Raw genomic sequence first — 17,219 nt, 5'->3', positions numbered from 1 at the left:
TGGGGGGCGGCTCTGCCCCTCAGCAGGCCGCTGGGCCTGCTCTGTGGGTGGTCACAGTTCCCTCTACCTTGCCGGCGCAGGGGGAGGGGGCAGCTCTGCCTCTCAGCAGGCCGCTGCTCCTCTTCTCTTTCAGTGCTTTTTAAAATCAAGTTTATATATTAATATAATTGCTAAAAATATTAATTGCATAAGATCATAATTAATAAAATTCATTGCTGTTTCAGTTGCTATCATTAATATAATTGCATAAAAACAATTTGGATGTTTTACTTTATCTTCTCTATTCTGCAAGAATTTATAGAGCACAGTGCAATCACTGTTTTTTTTTTCCTAAGGAAGTAGTTCTTTTTATTCTTTTGTTAAACTGTATTTTCGAAGATATAATGTGTTTCATGCAGGTGTTCAGATGTGTGTGCCCAAAGGTATGCACACTTTCTCTCCACCTGTATTCCCCTGTGCTCTCTTCTGTTGAGTATTGCTGCCTCCTCCCCTGTTCTTAATGTGTTAGGTCTCAGCTCTGTCACATGCCTTATATGATGGTGTCTACTACATTTGCTGTTTGCTATTTGCTTCACTTTCAGTCATTGCTAATTTAGTGGATTTCATTCTCCCTTGTCTTCCTTTTAAAATTTCTTTAGATGTTGAAGTCGATTTTCCATGTCACTGCTAGTGATGACTTTTATGTTAACATCTTCTATCGCAGTGCTAGACTTTGTATCTTAGCCTCTGCCCACGGGATTTGCTGATACTCTGTGCTTTGACTCCCACTTACTGCCCATCCAGTCATGCCTGGGTCTTTTCATCTCCCATCTCTTTTTCTTCTCCTCCCAATTCTTAGCTGCCTTCTTTCTACTTTGTCAGCGTTTCTGATATTTCTTATAAGCTTTTATTCGTGACCATGGTCGTTTTATCGACACCTTACAATAAAATATATGAAACACATCCGTCTGTCTGTTCTCATTTCTCAGCGGGTTGTTTATTAGTGTCCATAAGGGACCGCAGGAGGCTGCCATGGATTCTAGAATACACAGATGATCAAGTCCCTTGTATAAAATGACACTGGGTTTGTATACAACCCATATACACCCTCCCATAAACTTTAAATTATTTCTAGATTGCATTTACTAACTCAATACAACATAAATGCCACTTAAATAACTGCTATATCTGGAAAAGAAAAGACGACTGAACATGCTCAGTACAGGTTCGATTTTTAAACCACTTTTTATCTGCAATTGCTTACACCTGTGCAGATCCCAGACCTGGAAGACGGCCTGTCTTTAGTGACCTAACCACCATTGCAGGGTGGTTGAAGACCAACAGCCTCTCACGTGGACTATTCCTATCATCACAAACCTGTTGCTTTACTAGTATTTTGTAAAATTATTTTTTGCTTTGGGGCTAGTAGCAATATAGCAACTTTTACCTACCAGGGACTTGAAAAATAACTTACGTTTGGACGGTACGGTACTGTTCCTCTTTGTCCATCTCACCTTCCACTGTGAGAGGAAGTGGGGTGACCTTCTAGAGGATGAGAGCCCACGTAGGGCAGGCAGGTGCTGTTCTGGAGAGGCCCCCTCCACACACCCTGGTAGTGAACATGCCTAGGGAGGTTGAGGCCAATCTATATCACAAAGGCCCAGCAACTTTCTCCTCCAACTGCAGATAATGAAAGAGCTCAGCAGATATCAGCTTAGGTGATCTGCACTCCATGGTGAAACCGAAAATTTATAAACTCAGGGAATCGCTGCTTTAAGCCAAGAAGGTTTGTGCAGAGTTATCTGACACATCCCCCTCCCCATCCAGTGTTTATTATGAGTCAATGTCATTTGCTATTTTTATCTCCTCTATGACCATGCTTATCAACATTTTTGTGTTTACCCTAGAAATGACAAACTAACATCTTTAACTTTTTATATGCTCCTTGACGTAAGTGCTTTTGACACATGTCAAGCAATGCCGGAATAGGAAAGCAGTTTCATTCCATTTGCCCTCTCTCAAAGTTTTTTGTTCATTTTTTTTCTTGCTACATTCGTCACATATTTGGTTTCTACTTGTTATCAGCTCAGCAAAACATTATTATTGTCACCTTAAAGAAATATTGTTGGCAAATAACAATCTGCAGGAGGCCAGCCTACATTAGCTAATGAGGTTTTGTTGGCACAGAGTTTCTGGGATGCAAATGTGTTCCCTGTCACTCTCAGATACTGATGTTGTGATCAAATTGAGAGGTGACAGCCCTCACAATGGGCTGACCCATGACATTCCATCATTGCACATACAGGACTTCTATACAACTTTATAGGACACATATTAAATGGCTCAATTTAAGTTTTCACAGGGGTCCTAAATATAGTGTCATGGGTATAAAGGGTTAAGAAGGGATTAGCCCCAAGGGCCTAATGTGTCACATGAGGTTGCCTTCAGCCTTTGGCTCCTTTGCCCTCCCACCTCTGTCACATAGGACACAGCACATCTGCTCTGCAGAAGAGGCAGCTGCCCCACCTGTTGGTACCTTGGTCTTAGCATTCCTAGGCTTCAGAACTGTGAGAAGATAACCTTCTGTTCTTTATGAATTACTCTCTCTAGCCCCATAGACTAAGACACCGCCATGCCTGGTCACATAGGTACCGTGTAGGGATGCTTTCATGGAAGGTCAGGGTTTCAGCAGTGTGACCAAGATTGTATGGTGGATGGACCCTGAGATGGGTTCTAATCAGCTGTTAAGAGAACTGTTGCTGAACTGGGTATGGGGGCACATGCCTGTCGTCCCAACCATTTTAGAAGGCTGAGGCAGGAGGATCACAGGTTCAAGGTCAGCCTTGGCAACATAGCAAGCCTTGGTCTCAAAATAAAAAGTAAAAAGGGATGGGGGTGTGGCTCAGGGGTAGAGACTTTGCATAGCATGCCTAGGGCCCCAGGTTCCATGCTCAGCACCAAACAACATAAAACTTGGCTGAACCCTGCTTTATGGATACTGACGGCTTTCACTGTCTTTAGAATATTCTCAGCTATTATTTTAAAATATCTCTTCTATTCTCCTTTCATTCTCATTTGGGATTATAGTTACTGCTGTGGTTTAGATAGGAAGTATCCACCCAGAGGTAATGTGTAAGGTAGCACAAGGAGTCTCAGAGGCCTAATGACTGGGTTATAAGAGCCTTAACCTAATCATACAGTGATCCACTTATATGGACTAACGAGGTGGTAGCTGTAGACAGGAGGAGGTGGGTCACTGGGGGTGACTCTGGAGTTTATATTTTGTCCCTGGGGAGCAGAGCTCTCTCTCTCTCTCTCTCTCTCTCCTTCCTGGTGCCATGTCCTGAGCTGTTTCCTCCTCCACCATGCCCTTCCGCCATGATGTTCTCCCACACTTTGGGCCCAGAGGCATGGAGTTGGCCATCTGTGGACGAAACCTCTGAAACCATGAACACCAAATAAATGTTTCCTCCTCTCATTGCTTTTCTTTGGTCTTTTGGTCAGAGTGAAGCAAAAGTTAACTCCAACGTGCATTTGACCCGTTGAGTATGTCCTACATCCTTCTTTTCTCAACGCGCACCCCACGTTTTCCTGACTGGGCCCTAGTTGACACATTTCCACTGACCTGTGGTGAAGTTTACCAATCTTCCTTTCGGCCATTTCTTGCCTGAAACCTGTCCAATGACTCACACTTCACTTATATACAAAAACTTGAACATGCATTTTTTTTTTTTGTGGGGGGGAGTCACAAATCTTTCTAGAACCTTCCATGTTCACTTATACTTCTGCTATTGACCAGCCCAAAGGGAACCATTTGACCCCTTTCCCCAAGAGCACCTCGCCCCCTGGGGCTAGTCATTTTAACATTCCTAATCTGTTTCCTTCACCCACAAGACTCCTTGTTGGTGTTCTAGTCCTCTCATGCAAGGTTTCAGAAAAATGTCATCCGAGTGCATTCAAGTTTTTAATTTCATTCACCACGGGATGATGAGTTTATCAAAGCCGGGCAGAAAGTCTCCAAGCTGGTTCTTGTTATCCAGCTGTTTGTGGCTAAAGGAGCAAATAATACAGCTGGGTACAGTCTTAAAAACAAAGAAGACAAAACACAAAACAAAACAAAACAAAAAGTTCTCAAAACTCCCGTATAAAAAGGAAATACGTATTTCTAGGCAGGTTAGCACAACTATGATTCATGAATGGAAGACACACACAAAAAAAATGACCCAATTTTTTGGAATTCCTTATAGGGAAGGGCTTTGGTCTGAGGAACGAGACCCAATTATCTGAATTGGAAGCACATCTGCGCTCTCCGTACATTTCCATTGACTGCGGGTCATTCATGTATTCGACCGGAGGTTCTTAGATTCCCTTAAGGTCCCAGCATAAGCCTGGGGCCTGAATGATATTATTTCCACCGCTGAGAATCAAGTGGCATTAGTGTGGGATGAAAAAAGAAGGCACAAAATTGGAAAATTACAGGAAATTCATTTTTTTTCCTATTTTTTTTTTTTGGTGGTTGACATTAGGTAGCTTGGTTTGATTAAAAAAAGAGGGGGTATTTGAAGAGTCATGGCATTGTGTAGTATCAGACAGTCATTTTGCTTATCTGGAATTTACCATAAGAAAACAGTGAAAGAGAATTCCCCTGCTCCTCCACATCAAAGATTCGCTCATGTTAATGAAAGGAAACCTCCAAGATGGACGTGCCCTAATTAACATAGCGCTTTTAATTAGAGACTTCAAAAAAAGCTTTTATTTTCCAAGTGTAGAAGACGCGGCGCGTGACCTTAATATGTCTTATTATGCACATCTTTACCTCACCTTGCCACTGGGGAAGAACACATTTTAACTCTGATCTACCAGCGACAGGTGGTAAATAAATGAACACTTTATGCTTGAGGTTCCTAGACCATTTGTTAAAACAACAACAACAACAATAACAACAGAATCCTGTGTGTGGTGGAGGAAAAACACAACACAACAAAAAGATGCAGTTTCCCAGATCTCTGGGCTCTTCCTAAAAATGGGGGATTGTGGGGCTTTGAGTCTTGCTGTGCACCCTGGTAAGGGTGAGGGGCAAAGCAGGTGTTGTAGTAAAAGTTATTAAATTTATAAGGCATCAAGACAGGAGAGTGTGGCAGAGGGAAGCAGCTCACATAGTGATCAGGAAGCAGAGAGAGAGAGAGACTCCCCTCTCCAGATACAAATATATACCCCAAAGCCACGCCCCCAGTGACTGGTAGCCAAGGTAGATACGGAACTTGGACATCAAGTCTGGATGTGGGGAAAGATTTTGTATAACCTCTTTCTTCCCATCCCCTTTCCCTCCAACATGGGCGTGGTTGCTGAAGGTGAAAACCACCACCAGGGAAAGCCAGAAAATGCCCTAGAAACTTCTAGAACAGAGGTCTTTACATCACTGAATTCTCACACAGAGGCCAGTGGCCACCGGCCGGCCGTGAGGCCTGTTCTTTGAGAGGTCAGTACTCAGAAATGCCTCAGCAATGGATGACCTTCCTTGCAGCTGAGATCCTTGCTAAATATCATCACTGGTAGCTATTTCCACTAGATGGGCAAAACCGTATCACAATGACATTCACGTGGGGAGGAACCGGAGCCCAGATTCAAGAGGAAACTTCTGGTCCTTATGTGGAGAGACTTTCAAATTTGCACTGGGTTGCAGGTGGGGAAGCATTTGGGAGCTTCTCTAAAGACGGCATAAGATCCACAGAAGAAGAGCTTGGGTAAAATAGGAGTTTCAAGTGTTGTTTTTCATGATCAACAGTATTTTCCCTTTAGCATGTCTTTCAGACACACCGTAGCAAAACTTCAGGTAGTTTTTACCTGCTGGTTGGGTCGTCAACTATGGTTCACATTCTATTTATGGAAACATGAAAAAAAAAATCCTTGGTGCCCACCTGGACAGTAATAAATATTAGTCGTTGCAATGATTGTACCAGTGATAACGATTCAGCCTTCCAGTATACAGCAAATCAATTAAATTAAATTGAGAGTATCTTTGTTTCAAATTTCCCTTACTCTTTGAATCACGAGATAGGCACAATTATCATGTCATATTCGAAGATGTATATCATCTTTGGTAGAATCCAAAGCATTAATAATTCAGCGAGCACTTAGTGAAGGCCTGTATGTGCAAAGATTTGTGAATTACAGCTTAGTGGATGAGATGGATCACTTCCCTTAAGAAGCTTAGAACCAAGCCGGAGAGGGTGTACGCTACATCTTATAATGCTCTAATACTATGATATGTGTTTTATAACCAAATTTATAACCCAATTCTATTTAACTTGTTATTGGGAAGACTTAAATGAAGGTAGAATGAATGCATTCTGAGAAACAGAAAAAAAAAGTACAACCACTATGCTCGGGAATAGGAGTTCCGACAAGGGGCTGGGTTGGTTTGGTGCTGGGGTTGAGGTTACGTGAGGCACAGCTAGATGTCAGTAGGACTGGGCTGGGAATGAAAGGCCTTCTAGTTTGAGCACACAAGGTCCCCTGGAGGAAGGATGTTCTGCAAGAACTAATTGCTTGTCAGCACCCGAGTTGTTAGTGCCTGGGAAGATGGACTAGATTGTGTTCTAGAAAAGAGCAGAATTCTGACCTTACTTTGGTACAAAAGTAGAATTCTTTTGGCCTCAGAGGAAGATAACCACATTAATCTTCAAGAGACAAACAAGCCACGCTCTCATGACGTGAGGAACGAGTCGGCCGTGGGGACACGAATTGAGGGAACAGCCTACTTGTGTCTATAGCTGGCTTTGTTGAGGCCGGTGGCATTCTTAGGTGACAGCTACAAGAGAGCCACTGTGGAGCCTGCTTTGCTAATGAGAAGTCTGGGTCTCAGGGAACCTGAACGACTTGACTCAGATCACACAGGGAGTGAGATAGGACCTAAGACCGAGGACGAATGATAGGTTTGTGTTCTCGAGTTGATGGAGGATGTCAGTTGGGTAGCAGGAATCGTCTATGGAAACTGAAAAAGAAGTCTTGAAAAACTTTATGAGAATTGACAGGAGAGGACAAGAAGACGGACCCTGGTGGGGTTTCCATTCTTGGTGGATTTAGCGAAAGGTGCATGTTCTTCAAGGGGACCTACACTGGGTCCTTCCCTTGGCTCAGATGAGAGGTTATTGTAATAAGAAAACAGCATGCATTGGAAGCAAGTGCAGAAGCGAGGGACCTAGCTCAGGGGCAGAGTGCTTGCCTAGCATGTGCAAAGCCCAGCACTGGTGCAAAAGAAAATAAAATAGACGATGAAATAAAAAATGCAATAAATGCCATTTTGAGGAAAAAAGAAATATGTCATGCATGAGAGTAAGTTCAAGTAAGAGAGATGCAGAGCCGAGGAGAGAGCCCAGGAATACAGAAGGGGACGGGAGCCCTGTGGAAATGCGTACAGAGAGAGGTCTCAGCCAACCAAGAAGAGCTTTAAAAAAATGTCACGGACTGGATCATTGTTTTTCTTTGCATGTGACATTTCACGCATGATGAAGTCAACGGAGCTGTCTCCGTCCCATGCAGTTAGAAAAGCATTAAGCATAATCATTCGGATTCCTGATTCCTATGTTTTCCTCATTATTTTCTCATCCATGTGTATTTTTCAATTAGCTTTCCGTGTAGCTCCTTTGAAAGTGACCCAATTTTTCCAGTGAAAATTGCGGCCTGATTTTTTTCTTTTTTTTTCCCCCCTGGGGATGTTAGAATCTGTAAACAAGTCAGGATGGCGCCTGGCATATTGCCAGAGGGAGTGGTTTGTGAAGTAATGCCAGCGAGCCATTAAGTGTGGAGATTCCTGATTGGTTGACTGATGTATCTATTTTATGTTAATTAGATAAGCTGTGTGGAATGTATAAATACCGCTCCTGTCCTACAATAAACGGCCCCCACTCCTGCTGTATCAACGTACACAAGTTGTTCGTCACCCCCGGGTCATTTTGCTGCAGCCGGGCTGCGGCATGGGGACACGGGGTTACCCATAAGGAAATTGTTCCAGAACAAAAGGAAGATCTATCTGCAATCAACCTCATCTGCTCAGGAAAACAAAGAAAAGCCAAATTAAAAAAAACAAACAGAAATAAGCTGCAGTTGTTGTATACATTTCCTGGCTCATCACCATGGGACGAGCAATGAGAGGGAGCAGGTGTGTTGTCCTAACTCAGTCCGTCAAGGTCATCGTGATGGAAAAACCAGAGCACACGGAAAGCTGGGCCCCATCCTGCTCCCTGCCTCCCTGGATGCCCCCCTAGAAATAAACCTGAGGTCCTTTCAGTGGCTGGGGCCCCTTCTTCCATTTCTATACCAGGCCCCGAGAATTTCTCCTGGCTCGGGTTTGAATACTTAATTTCTGGACCGATCTGTTTCTCTTTAGGAGTTAACTTTTAAAAGTAACCTTTCAGAGGATGAAAGGGAAGCCGAAAACATTTTCATTTTCTTGAAGAATTTCGACTCTCTCTGCTCTCAGGAGAAAATTTCTCCTGGGTGCTGTCCGTTTCGCTTTTAATCGAGAGCTACTTGTTTCCTTGGGAAAAAAAAAAAATCAGGAAGAAGGAAAACAAGGTAGTTTGTAAGAAGAGACACAACCCAAGCAGATTTTCTTCTAATTTGGGCCAATTAGCGGACCAAGAGAGTCTAACGTTCTCGTTGACTTCAAAGAAATATTTATCCTACTTAACCACCCACCAACCAGACTCATTTTTTTGTAAGTCAACTTTCATGTTTATTTACCACTTTGCTCTTTTAACACTTGCTCATTTAAAATTAAAGAGGAAGGGGAGTAATCACAGACGTGATTGTGCATCCCAGGACCCTTGATATGGTGCGCAGTTAAGCCTCTGGGGTCAACCCCTTCCGTTATTGACAATGATAGGAACCAATTGATTTTCATAGAATGAGTAGATTCAAATCGGATGACTTAAGAGCTCACAATATATTTGGTTATAACTTCCCCTCCCTCATTATTTGTGCTTTCACCAATAGTGAACTCTTGCAGTCTGATGGGGGACTCTTAGGAGGAGGGTATGTCCTATTTTCTCATTAGACATCCCGCCTTACAGACCCACAAGGTAAAGAAGGGATTCCTGACCTGTAACCCCTCACTGGGAAGTGTCACAGGAGAACCCAGTTATCACTAACACACATTGTGCCCCTGAGAACTTTTACTTGTTAGTATAATTGAAAACATCTGTATCAATTTTTGTTTTTAATCAATAATATTGTTCCGGTTCTCCCTCCTCTTCCTCTGTCCCCCTTTTTGGGAGGCAGCTAGGTTTGGACCTGTGTGAGGAAGGAATTAGATGTAGGCAGTAGCCCTATGTGTGTGTGTGTGTGTGTGTGTGTGTGTGTGTGTGTGCCCTGGGAGGGTCAGGGCCCAGCGATAGCCCAGGAGCAAGGGCCCACCATATCTTGGCTCCTTAAAAACCACTGTGCACCAGAAAGGACCAGAGGTCCTGGGATGGATGGCTGATTCTAGGGCAGCAGAAGGGAAAGAATGAAATGACCTTCACTCTGTGCTGTGTCAAGAGAGTCAGGGACGCACCTCAAGAATAAGGGTATGACCACGGCAGTTATCAAGAATACAAGTAACAATCAGTGTTGGTGAGGATTTGGGGAAAAGGCACACTCACACATGGCTGGTGGGACTGCCAATTGGCACAACCACTCTGGAAAGCTTTGTGGAGATTCTTCAAAATCTAGGAAAGGAACCACCATTTGACCCAGTTATACCATTCCTCGGCTTGTATCCGAAGGGCTTAAAATCAGCCTACTCCAGAGACACGGCCACATCATGTTGACAGCAGCTCAGTTCACAATAGCAAAGCTATGGAACCAACGTAGATGCTCCTCAACCGATGAATGGATAAAGAACATATGGTATATATTCAGAATGGACTATTACTCAGCCATAAAGAAGAATGAGATTATGGCATTGGCCTGTAGATGGATGGGACTGGAGACTATCATGTTAAGTGAAATAAGCCAGTCCAAAAAAAAAAAAAAAAACGAAAGGCTGAATGTTTTCTCTTATATGTGGATGCTGACACACAATAAGGGGTGGAAGAAATAGAAGATTGTTGGATTAGACAAAGGGGAATGAAGGGAAGGGCACAGGATGGGAATAGGAAAGACACAGAATCAATCAGACACCTTTCTGATGTGCACATATAAATACATGACCAGTGAAACTCCACATCATGCTCAACCACAAGAATGGGACCCTAATAAGTTATATTCCATGTAATGTCAAATAGGTCAAAACACACTCTGTCGTCATGCATAGCTAAGAAGAACAAATACAAAAATGACCAAAAGAAAAAAGAAAAAGGACATTCAGAAAGGACACAGCTGATTCAGAGTGCTGCTGCAGCCATATCTGGCACAGTTTGAGCAACAACCACACCACCGCCACAACAACAAAAGAAAATGTTAGCAATGGATCATATCCCTTGAATAAACATTTCTGTGTGACACTAATTATTCAATAGATAAACGGAATGGAAGGAAGTTCTTCCTTAGGGTAGTATCTCAGTTAATAAAGGCATGAGGATTGACAGAATCGGAAAATCCCCATGTAACAATCACTCATGACTCACCATAAATGTTTTAATTCTGGACTGGGCTGTTAACATCAGTAAGAAAAATAAAATATGGCACAAGGAATCGGATTTCGAACAATCCCCAAATTTCTACCCATAAAAATAACTTATTCCCTCTCTGTAGGCAAGGTACTCATAGAAAGCTAATGCTTGGAAATGGATCAAAGAGAACATCACCACTCATGGGACAAATCCATATCTCCGCGTCCAATGAGATCCAAGGAGAAGAAGAAGTTGGTGTAGCTTTGGCAACATTTCAGCCACCAAGCATGACCTGGGTGTCTCACTGGACGGACTTGAAAGGACAGACATGCTCCTACTGGCTTACTGTTCCTCATAAAGAACACCTTCAAAATAGTCAATCAAAAGGAAGAATGTCCCAGACTGTAAGAAATTGACAGCAGCCTGATCAGTGTGTGCAACCTGTGATCTGGGATGGGACCCTCACAAGGGCACCCGTGGGATGACTGGTAAGACCGGAATGTGTTCTCTGAGTGCGGGTTATTTATTTATTTTTTAAAATGTGCATGCTTCTTGGAAATTCTTTGAAAATTTGATGCATTTTGTTTGAAATGAAGGCCATCAGTGATGTTCACCTGGTAGGGTCATCATCACCCTGTTTTTTTTTAATGCATAAAATGTCTACAAAAGAAATGGCCACCCGTCAACGTCACCACAGTGCTTTACTGGAGCAGATTCTGTGAAGGGAGAAGTCCTGTACCTCACGTGTCCTTCCAATAAATAAACCAAACCAAACCACAGGTCCTGAAGATAATGCTGCCTGGGAGGAAATCTGATCCTGAGCCTCAATGAGACTGAAGTCTGAGCAAAAGGCATTCGCTTCCAAGTCCTGGGGTCTTCGTGTGTCACTGGAGGATGAGGGGGCTCACTTCCCAGGCTCTGAGTAGTTCTAAGGAACACAAACCTGGTTGCATTAACAAAGTAGGAAGACCCTTCTCTGCTGGCTCTAAGGTGTGTGTGAGACACACAGGAAGTCGAAATCCCTGTGGTCCAGGAACCTGCAATGGAGACATCTCAAACAAGGGAAACTCCCCTTACTAATGACTATCCATGAATTCACCTAGTTGGTACTTAACCAGTGTTAACTGAGTGTTGTTTGCATACCAGGCTCTGCTCTGAGCATGCAAGTAAATTAGATCTTAAAACACAGGTGACTCCACACTACAGCGTGAATGGAAATCACGGGCAGACGTCCTGACGCTTCAGAAGGAGCCCAAGAAAATGCTCTTGAAGCAAGAATTTCTGGATGCTTAGCCCTGCCAAGCCCTGTGATGGCTCCTCACAGGCCTGGGGAGTCATTTAGAGGCACTTATTAGTTGTTATCTCATTCGCTCCTTAGACCAACCCCTTGCAGCAGGTATTCTGATTGAAGTGTTTTCAATATGCAACCCGAGGCTTAGAGAAATGTAAATCTAGCTCCTGGTCCCACAGGAAGAAAATTCAGGATGCTAACCTCGTTCTACCCAACATAAAGCACATCAGCCTGACAACTTCATTTTGGAAAGCAGAGCTTCGACGGCAGACACTACAGAGTAAAAAGGCCCGAGTGAACATCAGGACACCGTGGCTGGGGTGCAGGGGCCCCTTTCACCCGAGGACCCCATTCTGAAGTGGCACCGCCTTTGTCCACAGAAAAGTCTTACCTGGGCTTCTGCAGAAATCTTCACCATGGCTGATTTTAGGACTTTCAGCAAGAGTCTCTGCAAAAGAGTTCAATGTAGATAAACTTCCCATTTTCATGTCACCCTGTTTTACTTGGCCACTGGCCGAGAAGATACCAGCACTCCAGGTGCTGGATACCCCCTTACTAGTTTTTTACAAACATGTATCCTGTATAGTACTTGGTAGAAATGTGCAAACAAGGCCTCTGGCCTTGAGCTGGGCTTCACAGGGATGTCTACATTTTTAAGAGAAGTTACCAATTGGGCTCCATGGTAACAGCTGGCAGGGGGAGGAGAGAGAGGGGAGAAGAAGCTCTCCCTTTCTTAGGTGTTGTCCTTGAAGGGTTAACTTGCCCAAAACAGTGAAAGAAAAAAAGCTGCTTTTATGTGAACTTGTGCAGACTGTGAACTTCTGAGCCCCTCCCCTTACATGCTGGGTAGAAAACTCTGAAACTCCCTGAACTCGGGGTTCAGAGGGATTGATTGATTACAGCAAAAGCTGTGCCCTCTGAACCTGGCTGCAGCCAAATAAAACTGTTTCCTGCTGTCTTTGTTGCCTTGCCTCCTCTGTCCCCACAACAATTCCAGGCTGCCTCTGGCTGGTGAGCATGCTCAGCTCAATGAAGGTACATTTAAAAGTCACTAATGGAGACCCCCCCCCAAATAAACGTGCCCGAAAAGAATTATTAAATGACGAACAAGCATAGGTGACAGAAAAAATAAATAAATAAACAAATAAGGAAAAGTGACCGAAAAGGTTTATCTGAACACTAGACGAGGCCAACATATTTTAATCGCATGCTAACATGCAAATGATTTTTCATGATCAACCCAGCATTGAGTGGGGACGCGAACTTCTGCAAGACATGGGGGGTCCTCCACACCTGTCAGTGTCTATTCAAAGAGGAATGGTGTCCCCCGTGCCTTTTGCAATGGTAGAACCTCACTGCATTCGTGCCCAGTCGATTTGTATGGGGGATGCTTTGTCCCTCTTAGGTATTGTCCCGGAGAAACACAGGGACAAAGCTGGATCGGCTGAAATTCATTGCGTTCGTCTCTGTTTTTCTTTGAAGAACTCCACACAGATCTCTGTCCCTCTTGGCCTCCCTTCCGGTCCCTGTTTGTCAAAGAGACCCACCTTCTAATGAATCAGAGGCCTTGTTTTCAGAGAATTTCAGAAAGCTTTCAAGTCGGTCTATTTTGTGCTTCGCTGGTGATAGCCACCAGCTTAAAATAAAAACAAAACAAAACAAACAAATGTGCACGATTTGCGAAAAAACCATCTAGATGAAGTTTCCGGAGTTAATGGCGAAGACGTCAATCACCATCCCACAAGCCAAGCCCTTTATCTCAAATACACTCTGAGGGTGGGAGCTGGCTTTGAAAGATTGAGGAAGGATGCAGGAAGTAGACTTGGCTATTTCCTCGTAGGCATTATGACTTAAAAAAAAAATCAGGTTCTCTTATCGTTAGAAGTGAGGACGCTGAGGTTTCTGTGGAGACGTAAATTAAGATTTCTGGGAACTCCTACATTAGAAAAAAAATCTTTGCATTTTCTATTGCATGCTCCAGCTTGAACTCCCCTGTTTGAAATGGTTATGCATGTTGTTAATAATGCTTTTGTGGGCTGTCGAAGTCACCAGAATGCTGTCCCCCTGTGCCTCAAGATGCCAGATTAAAAGAACTGGAAGAGCAGCCGGCTGTAACAGTTTTTCTACCACATAATACCTGCCAGGTACACATGTCCGTCGAATTTTTCGACCTATGAGGTCTTTCTCATTTTCTCAGGAGTAAATTGAGATTGACAAGGGTTTTGTGACCTAATCAATTCCTGGCATTGGGATCATGGAGTGTAAGACTCCTGAAGCCACCCATTTTTTTTTTTTCTGGGGGGTGGGTACCAGGGATTGAGCTCAGAGGCACTTGACCACTGAGCCATGTGAACTTGTGCAGACTGTGAACTTCTGAGCCCCTCCCCAGCCCTATTTTGTATTTTATTTAGAGACAGGGTCTCACTGGGTTGCTTAGTGCCTTGCTGTTGCTGAGGCTGGCTTTGAACTCGTGATCCTCCTGTCTCAGCCTCCTGAGCTGCTGGGATTACAGGTGTACACCATCCTGCCTGGCTAAAGCCACACTCTTGAATGCTATGGTTCTTATAAGCATTTCTATCTTAAAAGACTCAGGAATGGATTGTGTAGGCATTACTAATTTAACTTGACAGAGACCTGTGTTCTCATAACCAGCCGTTGGTTTTGCATAGTCCAAATCCCTAGATAGCTGATATATCCCAGTCTCTGGCAGTTTATGTGTTTTAATCCCATACCTAGAGGGTAAAGAGCTTTTTCTTGCTGTCTTTACACCAGGTTGGGTTGTGCTTCACATTGAGGGAGAGTCTGCTGAGAAGATACTGATGGGACTCTTTGAAAGCATTTGGCATTGACAGCTTGGCCACATTGATTGGCAGGTGGGAAAACCTCATAAGGCATTATTCAGGTTTAGAATTGGCAACACCTCACTTCTTTATCCTCCCAAGGAAAATAATGTCCATTTCTTTTCTTGCTCTCTGTGTCTCCCCTCACCTTTCTCTCTCCTCTCTCTCTGTCTCTCCCTGTTTTTGCACTGGGGATTAAACCCAGGGGCACTTTACCACTGAGCCACATCCCCAGCCCTTTTTTATATTTTATTTTGAGACAGGGTCTTGCTAAATTCCTGAGGGCCTCACTTAGTTGCTGAGGCTGGCCTCAAATTTGTGATCCTTCTGCCTCGGCCTCCCAACTCACAGAAATAATAGGCATCTATCACTGACCTTGGCATCTATTCCTTTTTTTTTTTTGAAAATGAAGGTTGTAACACTGATTTTGAAATCAAACTTCAGGGACAGCTTTGAAAGTTAATGCTGCTTTCTTCTCAGCCAGCAGACACTGGTTATTTCACAGGGAATGTGCAACACCTACCCTGCCATTTGTAATAATTTTGCATTACCTAAAATATTTGAAAAGGGTTTTACGATCACTTTAGCTCATTACTTCTCACTAGCCCCGGGGTAACTCCGCGTGGAAGTCATCAGGTAGACACCATTAGCGCCGTTAATACCAATGACAGCAATAAGTTTAATGCTATTGTCATTTTGGCAAATGGTCTGCACCCCGAGGAGCTGGAAATGATGACTGCCGATCCACAGATCTGAAAAAAAAAAAAGATCTCAAATGGCAGTGCCTTAAGATGCTGGGAGAATTTTCTGCAGGATATTCATCTTTGCAATGCAAAGAGCCCTTGCCAGGTGCTCTAGATGACTCCTTCCAAAACATGCCACCACCAATAAGCAAAAGATGATATAATCCTCTGCAGGGGCTGCATGGTCACAAGGTCACTGCTGGGTGTAGATAGACAGACAACTGATCTACCCACCAGCCTACTTACTAGGAGATTTCCTGCTGCAAGGAAATGTATTTACAAGTATTCAGATGCTAATCCGTACCTATTGCACTGGCTTGAAGTCTCTGAGGGTGTGGATACTGCTTATATAGAATAGAATATATATCATATAATATAGAGAGATTATATACATATACATATATACAATATATAAAACACAATATATAATATTGTGTGTACATATAATACATATTGTGTGTATATGTATGATATATATACAATATACACATATATACATATATAATAATGTGTTTATATATTATATATACATATTGTGTGTATATGTATATATTCTACCTACCTATATATACATACACATGCAATGTACATATATATAATACATACTGGGTACTGCTGATATATAGACAGTATCCACACCCCTAGGAAAAGACTGGTTCATGCAGAGATACATAAGCCAGGGTTAGGGAATTCCCAGTAGAATGAGGCATGTATTTGCATCTGAATACCTGTAAATATGTTTCATTGTAGTAGGAAATCTTGTATTAAGTAGGATCTTGTACTATATATAGTATGTATATACATATAGTGGAATGGATACTGATTATATATGTAATATATACATATTGTGTGTATATATATTCTGTATCTATCCAGCATTTATTATATAATGTATATTATTACATAATATACATCTCTTATATATGCTATATGTATTATATATAAAATACCATATGTGTGTGTGTGTGTATATATCTATATCTATCTATCTATCTATATCTATCTATCTATCTATCTATCTATTTTTTTTAAGATACATAGATAGCATCACTATAGCCACTTTTCTGATTCCCGGCCTCTGAGACTTGCTCTTGCTTTAACACTTTCTGCTATTCCCTTTTTCTGGTGGGCCTCTCCACCAGGTTTTTTGTGTAACTGGTGCCTTTTGGTCATGTTGAACTTAACTCCGTTGTCACCTCTCGGGGAAACTTGAGCTGATCCCATTAGCTAGAACAGTGCTTCAGCACTACTGTGTGACTGTTTTATTTTTCCCTCTCTGAAATTACCTGATTTGAGTTTCCGTGAATACCTGACTCTGAGCTCCATCAGAGCAAGCAGTTCATCTGTTTGGGTCACCCTGTGGATGAGCTTCTGCCACAAGTCAGGTGCTTGATCATTATAACAGCTAATGCCAAGAAGGATCCAAAAGCCACACACCGCGTTTTTGGTGCATCATGTGTAACGACATATCTGTTCCACAGAACAACAAAATGAGCGAGGCCCTATAATTAAAGTATTATTGTCTCCATTTTGCAGATGCAAAAACAGGCATTTGTCTAAAGCTGCACAACTTATGACGAAGCCAGGAGTTGGACTCAGGTCGTCTGAGTCTTAATATACCAATATACTAATGGTGTGCTGAATAAGCCAATTCAGTGACCTATGGGCACCTGTGAATTTATGTTTGCATATAAACTGTTCAGTCTGCACACATGTGACATTTCCAGAAATTACAGCAGATACGTGCTGGTGCACCTCTGTGGTATGTACT

This window comes from Marmota marmota, unplaced genomic scaffold, assembly GCF_001458135.2.
Source record: "Marmota marmota marmota unplaced genomic scaffold, marMar, whole genome shotgun sequence".
Lineage (NCBI taxonomy): Eukaryota > Metazoa > Chordata > Mammalia > Rodentia > Sciuridae > Marmota > Marmota marmota.
Note: the sequence above shows the minus strand (reverse complement) of the source record.